The sequence below is a fragment of the Cebus imitator genome, unplaced genomic scaffold, assembly GCF_001604975.1.
Source record: "Cebus imitator isolate Cc_AM_T3 unplaced genomic scaffold, Cebus_imitator-1.0 Scaffold94, whole genome shotgun sequence".
Classification (NCBI taxonomy): domain Eukaryota; kingdom Metazoa; phylum Chordata; class Mammalia; order Primates; family Cebidae; genus Cebus; species Cebus imitator.
Window position 1 is genome coordinate 1,645,141 of NW_016107409.1, and position 7,813 is coordinate 1,652,953.

Below are 7,813 nucleotides of genomic sequence, written 5' to 3' on the forward strand. Positions count from 1 at the left end.
CCAAGATGACTGCTTCACATCCCATGATAGCTAGTCTAATAATGCCCAGACCATCCCCACGTGGATGAATGGAAGGCTCACATTTTAAGATGACTATGGGCCAGGGAGGTTCCACCTTTCTTGGCTGAAGTTGATGCCAAAGTGATAAATCAACCTCAGTGCTTCCTGCCTCCCCATATCCTGGGGATAGGCCAGAATCAGATGCCATCAGGGACCCTGCAGACAATTCTGAGAATTATTTTAAGAAATCAGTTCAGTGACTTGGTAATCATTTGACACCTGTAGGAAGGGTGAACTGCTTTCTAGCCCTTCTGCAGCCACCCACTCCCCCTGCCTTTTGATGACACAGGTTCTGCATAAACGGGGAAGAGAGGGTGACATGCATTTCTTGTAAAAATGCCTTAATGAGAAAAGGGCCACATGCATTTCTTATAAAAACATGTCAACGAGAAAAACAACAGCAGCAGCAGAAAAGCAACAGCAAATATTTACTGAATCTACTAATGATCCAAGCCCCCAAATCAAGAAAACATGAGTGCTGATGGAAAACAGGAAGGTATTTGTTCAAACTGCCTGGCCAGTGTTTTTGAAGAAAACAGATCTCCAGAGACCCCTTTTTTGTCCTAAGTAGCAAGCAAATGAGGAGCTCATAAAATGTGCAGTGTTTATTTGTGGTGTCTCCAAGCAGAGTAGTTGGCTCTTGTTACATATCTGGTAGAATAATCGATGATTTATGCTCCAGATAGCCTTATCATAGCTGTTACATAATGGTCATGTGTATTTGTGACTGTTTTATAACCATGTGTGTATAACCTTCCTATTTAAATAGATTACAGTGTTTAGCTGTTGTAACTCTGCTTGTTTAATCACAGCTAAGACTTCTGAAGTCAAATAACTTTTTCCATTATTGCAGTGAGGCGTCGGCAAAAAGTGGGGGGCTTGCTGGTTACATTTGCTGAAAATAGATCATGCATTCATTTGGACTCTCAAAATTGGAGCTCTGAATTCACCTAGTCCAGTGTTTATGCACCAGAGCACCATTGGCATTGCCATTGATGAGGACTGGCCTGAGCATTGCCGGAGGTTTAGCAGCCTTGGCCCACATCCACCAAATGCCATTTCAATCACCCAGAAATTTCCACAACAATAGAAGGCCCCGCCACGTGTTGGGATGGTGGGCTGCCCTTGCCTGAGCACAGCTGATGGATCCAACCACCTGTCAGCAGTTGCATCTCTTCTTTCACATGCCCCTAAAGGGACAGGTCAACAGGGCTCTGCTCCAGCATCCCCAGCGTTGAAGAAGTCACCACCTCCTAAAGCCACACTGGCCTGTCCTTGTTATTAACATGTTATTTTTATGGCATAAACTACTCCCCCGTCACTCCCTCGTTTCTGTCGCCAGACGTCATCTTTAACACAGGCCTCTTTGTGTCTTCTCTACCGCAGGAATGCTCTGGAGTACTTGAAAATAGCCATTGTGTTCCCGCAGTCCTGTGACAGCCTCCCACCCCTCCTGGAAACTTACTGCGTCATTGTAGCTAGGTTTGCGTTTTACGGGGAAGCACTTTTTACTTCACCTCATTTAATGTTCACACTGTGAAGCAGGGCTTAGCATTTCCACTGTAGGGATAATGCAATGGAACCTCAGGTTAAACGACTCACCCAAGGCTACAATGCTAACTACTGGCAGAGCCAGAACATGAATCTGCTCCAAATTCAATGCCTTTCATGATTTTCCCAATATGCACTTCATTTTTTTTTTCTTTTCTTTTTGAGACAGGATGTCACTCCCATTGCCCAGGCTGGAGTGCAGTGGCTGATCCTCGCTCACGACAGCCTTAACTTCCTGGGCTCAGGTGATCCTCTCACCTCAGCCTCCCGAGTAGCCAGGACTATAGGTGCGTGTCATCATGCCTGGTTAATTTTTGTATTTTTTGTAGAGATGGGGTTTTTGCCATGTTGCCCAGGCTGGTCTCGAACTCCTGAACTCAAGCAATGTGCCCACCTCGGCCTCCCAGAATTCTGGGAGTACAGGCGTGAACCACCATGCCCGGCACAATATGCATTTCATGTTGTCCAGCCTCTCCCTCTGATGTCCTCTTTCTTTCCATTACAACTCCGCATGTCTCCCATGGTAGAAGGCATCGGTGGCCCTGGTGTTTCACTCTTCCCTTTCACACGTTTTGCCAGTTCCATTAGCAGGTGGAACTTGTTATCCCTCTTGACTTTGGGTTCAATGGAATGAGGTGGAAATGTCCTCGTGCAAGTTCCGACGTGAGGCTCCAAAAGCCTGTGTGTTTCCACTTCGTGTTTCTGCCCTCACCAGACATCTGAAGTAGAAGAGCCATCCCACCCAGCCTAGCCGAGATTAGGTGACCCCCAGCCAAACCACAGACACAGGAAACATTGGTGTTATTTAAGTGACTGCGTTTCAGGGGGCTGGTTATGCTGCAGTTTCTAAGCGATACATTTCTCCAACGTTCAAAAAGCTTCCCTTACCCCACAGGGTTCCTTTCCCTTCATTACTTGGAAGCCTGTGCTAACTTTCTCAACATCCCTCCTGTTTATTCCACAAACCACTGCTGTCTTTCTGCTCCCCCTCCCTGTGGGAAGGTGCTCCCCTACTCCTAGTGGCCTAACCCTGCCCTGGGCCTTCAGCGTGCGGCATAAGCCCGCCTGGAGACTCTCCTTTTTTTGGCTTCATAACACTTCCCTCCTGTCAGTCTCGGCCTGATCTTGTGTTTCTTATCTCTCTCCTCTCCTCTCCTCCCAGGGCTCTTCCTGGGTCCTCTCGTCTCTTTCTTTGCTTTCTCTCCAGGGCCCCCATCCTCTTCCAGGACCTCGAGGACCACCAAAGTGTTAACACCTGTCCCCAGCCTGTGTCTCTTCCAGGTGCAGCGTGTGTGCACGCCCCTAGATGGCTCCCCCGGGGGCCTGATTCACAGGAATGATCACCAGCACGTAGAGGAAGGACTGGTGTAGGGGAGGGTGGCCAAGGCTCCAGTCAGAGAGGTGTTGCAGGAGCCCAGGTGACAGGCGATGCAGCCCAACAGGGCATCAGGGTCATCAGAATCCCCTGTCCAGGCACCCAGGCTTCTACCTGCAGAGCTGGAGTTTGTTTGCAGACCTTGGTACAGAACTTATATTTATCCTTATTAAACCTAGCCATGGTCAGATTGAACCCAGCACTGCAGCGTGTCCTACTGCTTGTTAATTTTGTTTCATACACTAATTAGGCATCGCTCTCAGAGACTGGTGTCACACAGGCATTTATTTGATCAATGCGTTACTTGTGTCCCATCCAAGTCATCGATAATGTGACTAGAAAGGGCCCCATGGAAACACAGTAAAAACTGTTACTTATTTTGGCCACCAGAGAGCAGCATGTTGCAGAAATTGATGCAGGTGCCGCTTGGAAGTGAAACTAGGAAATGTGAACACTGTTGAATTTTATGGAGTTTGGAGTTTCCAGGGCCGGTGCACAGAGACGAGTGCGTCACCCTGGGACTGCAGATGGTTATAGCATCCGTGGGCAAGGAGAGGGAGGAGGAGGTGGTTGGCAGGGGACAGTGAGACCATGAAGGGGCTTAGGAACACTTCCGGGGAGCAATAGGGAGCCATAGAAAGACTTTAAGCAGAGACCACACAACCATATTTGCTATATATGTGTATGTGTATATATATATATGTATATACTTTGAGACAGGGTCTCTCTCCATCACCCAGGCTGGGGAGCAGTGGCATGATCACGGCCTACTGCATCTTTGACCTTTCATATTCAAGCGATCTTCCTGCCTCAGATTCCTGAGTAGCTGGGAACACAGACATGCACCAACACACCTGGCTAATTTTTTATTTTTATTTTTGTGGAGACAGTTTCCAGGCTGGTTTCAAACTCCTGGGCTCAAGCAATCTTCCCACCTTAGCCTCCTAAAATCCTGGAATTACAGGCAGGAGCCACTGCTCCCAGCCCCTATTTGCATCTTAAAGCAGTCACTCCAGCCTTAGTGTGGAATGGAGGGAGGAAGAAGGAAATTGGATGGCTGCTGGTTGGTTCAAAATGAGAAATGATAAAGGTCTAAGGTGACATCTGAAGGGAATAAAGGAGGGGACAGAGGAATGTAAGTGAGCTGAGCAGAAAGAGGGCAGAGTGACAGGACAGAATGTCAGGCGCCACCGGCAGGAGGGGAGGGGGAAGGAAAAGAAGGTCACCTGGAAGGTGTGGTGGGGCCCAGGGGGTGAGGAGAGAAAGAGGCAAGTGAAATTGTGCTTTATAAAGATGAGTCAAACATTCACTCATGAGAGAGCATTTACTATGTCGCAGACACTGGGCCAGACCCTGGTGATACATTCATAAGGGAAACAGACATTGCCCCTGCCCTGGAGGTTTGCACCCTACTGGAGAGGTAGCTGGTATTTTGGGTGAGAGGATTCTGTGTTGGGCCTGGGAAACCTATAAGTGGGTATTTAAGCTGAGAGAGCAAGGATGAGAACAAGAAGCAGCCAGTGAAGAAAGCGGGGAAGACTATTCTCAGCGGAAGGAACGGTGTTGGGGAAGGCCCTTAGGGAGGAATGAAAAAGCAGCCAGACTGCTGTGGGAGGAAGGTACAGCCGGATCCTGTGGGTCCTGTGTGCTTTGACAGTGGCCAGGGCTTTGGGTTTGATTCCGAGCAGCAAGGGAAGCCACTGGAGGATTTGGGGGCAGGAGAGAACCATGACCAGATGTGACCTATGAAAAAATTACTTTGGACGATTGCAGAGATGGGGTGCAGACCAGGTGGGGGCCGTGCCGATGCAGAGAGCTGCTCAGATGTGATGTAAGTCTGAGAAGCAGAAATGCCGGTGGATTGAGAGGTGAGAGGCAGAGAGGACTCACATGCCTTCCTGGGTTTCTGGCATGTACAACTGGGGGGGATTTCAGAACCTGGAGCCACAGAGGTGGGAGCCACAGGCAGGTGCACACAGACCACAGACCTGAAGTCTTGGAGGAAGATGGGGAGATGGAGAGGAGATGCGCAGGAGACTGAGCCCAGGCACAGTGGTGCTCAGCTCTGAGGTGGAGGAGGCTGAGCCGAGAGGGCATAGGAGTGTGAAGTTGCCTGGGCGGCAGGAGAGGAGAGGGCCTGGAGAAGAGGCCACCAGCCCTGTCACCTGCTGCTGAGGGATCAGATGAGCACAGGAAATTGCCACTGGATCTGGTGACTCTGAGGTCTTGGAGAGCCCTGGGAAGAGCATCTTCCAGGGAGGTGGGAAAGCCAGAGATGGGTGGGTTGTGGTGTGCATCACAGGTGAGGAGGCACAGCCCACTCATGGAGAAATTGGAGAAGTTTCGCCCTGAAGGAGTGCAGAGAGACGGAAGAGGGGTTGAAGGGGGCAGCTAAGAGATAAAAGGTGTTTTTTTTTGAGGGATGACACATGTCTTGTGCGGGAACTACCTGAAAACTTGGGAGGACATTAGAAGAGCCAAGACCCAAGAGGAGAATTGAAGGTGCAAGGGAAACAGTCACACCTGCCCTGTCCTGGTCCTCTCATCTGGGTGCCCGTTCCCTGGCATCCTAGCCTGTTCGCGTGCTACACCTGGATTCTGATGGGCACAGCACATTGACAACTGAACAAAGCCACTCAGCTTGGAAATGGTCCCTGGTCAAGGTGAAGGGCACGACTGGTGCTGCCAGATGCTGCCAGGCAGCTGCAGGCACGCCCTCTTCCTTCCTCCCACACCCTCAGCACAGAGCCTCATTCATCCAGGCCAGCAGGTCACGGCCATGAGAATGTCATGCTTAGTTCCCCGGGGAAAAGGGCAGAGGCTTCCCCCCCCCAACCCCGCAGAAGGAACCAGTCTGCAGTTAGGGCCTTGCCCCTTTCCCCTGAGAGTCCTGCGATTATATAAGCATCGTCTGTCACTGATGCTGGGGTCCTGGCCAAGACCTCCCAATGTGGGGCTGGGGTGACACAGCAAGGCCCTGGCCTGGAGTTCGACCACCCTTTGTCCTAATGGCACTTTATAAAAACACTGTCAGCCTGGTTTCTGGAATAACAGGGTTACAAGCCTCTGAATGACTAGCTCTGGCCCTCAGAACTAACTGGATCAAATGCAGACTTTGGGACGATATTAAGTGCACCCAGGCTGGGTGGAGACCTAGGCAAAGCATGAGCACTGCCACGGAGAAAGGACATGACGCCTGTGGAGTCCCCCTGCTGCCCAGCTGCCCCCACACCCCGATTGAGGTGGGATGTAGGTTTCAGATAAGGTTAAAATACAAGTGGAGGAGGCGAAAGGGTGGTGGGTCCTGAGATTTGAATCACAGCGAGGAATGGATCACTTCCTCTTCACTCAGACCCCAGCTGCTCCCTAAATCTCAGCAACCCCCAGCTGTCTAAATCTTAGTGACCTCCAAATGGGTGCCTCTGGCCCACATCTTTCATGAGCTCCAGACTCATTTGTCCAATGGCTGCCTGGACATCACCACACCATGTCTCCAGGCACAGGATATGAGTGTGCCTCTGCCCCCTGTCTCGGGCTCCCTATCTTGGCTAAGCATGTCACCTTCTACTCAGGTCACCCACGCCACAGGCTTGTGTCCTCCAGAAATGGTGCAGCTGCGCCTGATCAATAGTAAGTCCTAAGTATCTCGCAAGTTCTATGGCTGCTGCCTCTGGGTTCTGGGTTTGAATCCTGCAGCACCATCTTCTCGCTGTATAATTGGGTGAGCAACCCTCTCAGTCTGTTTCCACACCTGTAATATTGCGATTGTGAAAGATGTCAGAATCAGAATGGAGTCACTTTTGTTAAAAACAAATCCTGACAAATAGAGACAAGGAGAAGGCCATGAAGAGAAAGATTCTTGTGCATAAATGCCCGATCACAAAAAGTACCACGGAAGACTATGAAAACCACAACCTTGCAGAAAAAATGCTTCTAGGACGACACCTGCCCAGTACCTGCCTGTCCAGCCTTGGACTAGCATCCCTCTTGCAATAGACCCATGTAGCCAAGGATGGTTACTTCAAAGCAATGATATCATCCTCTTTCCCTTTAAAAACCTTTGTCTTCCTTCACGTCCCTGAAGGCACAGGTGCTTTTTACCATGGCAGGCACACTCCAGTTGCAGTGCCCTACTCCTGAATAAACACTTTCTTTGAGAGCCTCTCTCTGTTCGTTATTTAGGTTGACAGGATAATCACAGTAAATGCCTCATAAGGTGGTTCTGAGGACTGATGTTAATACTCTAACGCATCTAGAGAGGGACTGACTGACGGCAGCATTGAGTCCGGCCTCGCTGCTCCCCGCAGGCGCTTATCAACCCGCCCTCCCTCGTCGTTCTCCCTCCAGAGCTTTCCCGCCCAGACACGCAGGTGTTCACGGCACTTCCTGAATAAACGCCAGCGCGTTAATGATGGCGTCAGACCCTTAGCTGGGCATTCAAGGCTCCCTCCCGCCGCCCTCGCGTCCCCACATGCCCTGGACACGGGCGCCCACGCCTCGTCATTTCCAGCCGCGCTTCGTGCCCCTGCCCTCCCTGCAGTGGGAATCTCTTGCTCTTGTGACTGGGCTAACGTGGGCTCACCCAATCTGAGCCCGGCACGTCACCTACTTTACCTCGTTAGTTCCCACGACGATCCCGGGAGTCTGGTCCTCTTTTTGGCTGTTTCCCGGAAGCTGGGTGATTCTCGAGATGGAACAGCTAGCCGTGGAGCCAGGATTTCAGTCCGGGTGCGGCCGTGCCCAAAGTCCATGTGGTTCCAGTTACTCCACACAAACCTCTCATGAGTAGATGACATTTCAAAGGAAAAAGGGGTCTGAGGTCTCCGA

General features: G+C 50.7%; 1 protein-coding gene across 1 annotated transcript in view; it reads right to left on the reverse strand.

Moving 5' to 3' along the window:
- SETDB2 (SET domain bifurcated histone lysine methyltransferase 2) overlaps positions 1-7,813 on the reverse strand; it is a 65,452-nt gene extending 57,639 nt beyond the window's left edge. The window contains exon 1 of the mRNA XM_017535902.2: positions 7,601-7,813. The gene's annotated coding sequence lies outside the window, so the exon portion shown is untranslated. The remainder of the gene's footprint in view (positions 1-7,600) is intronic.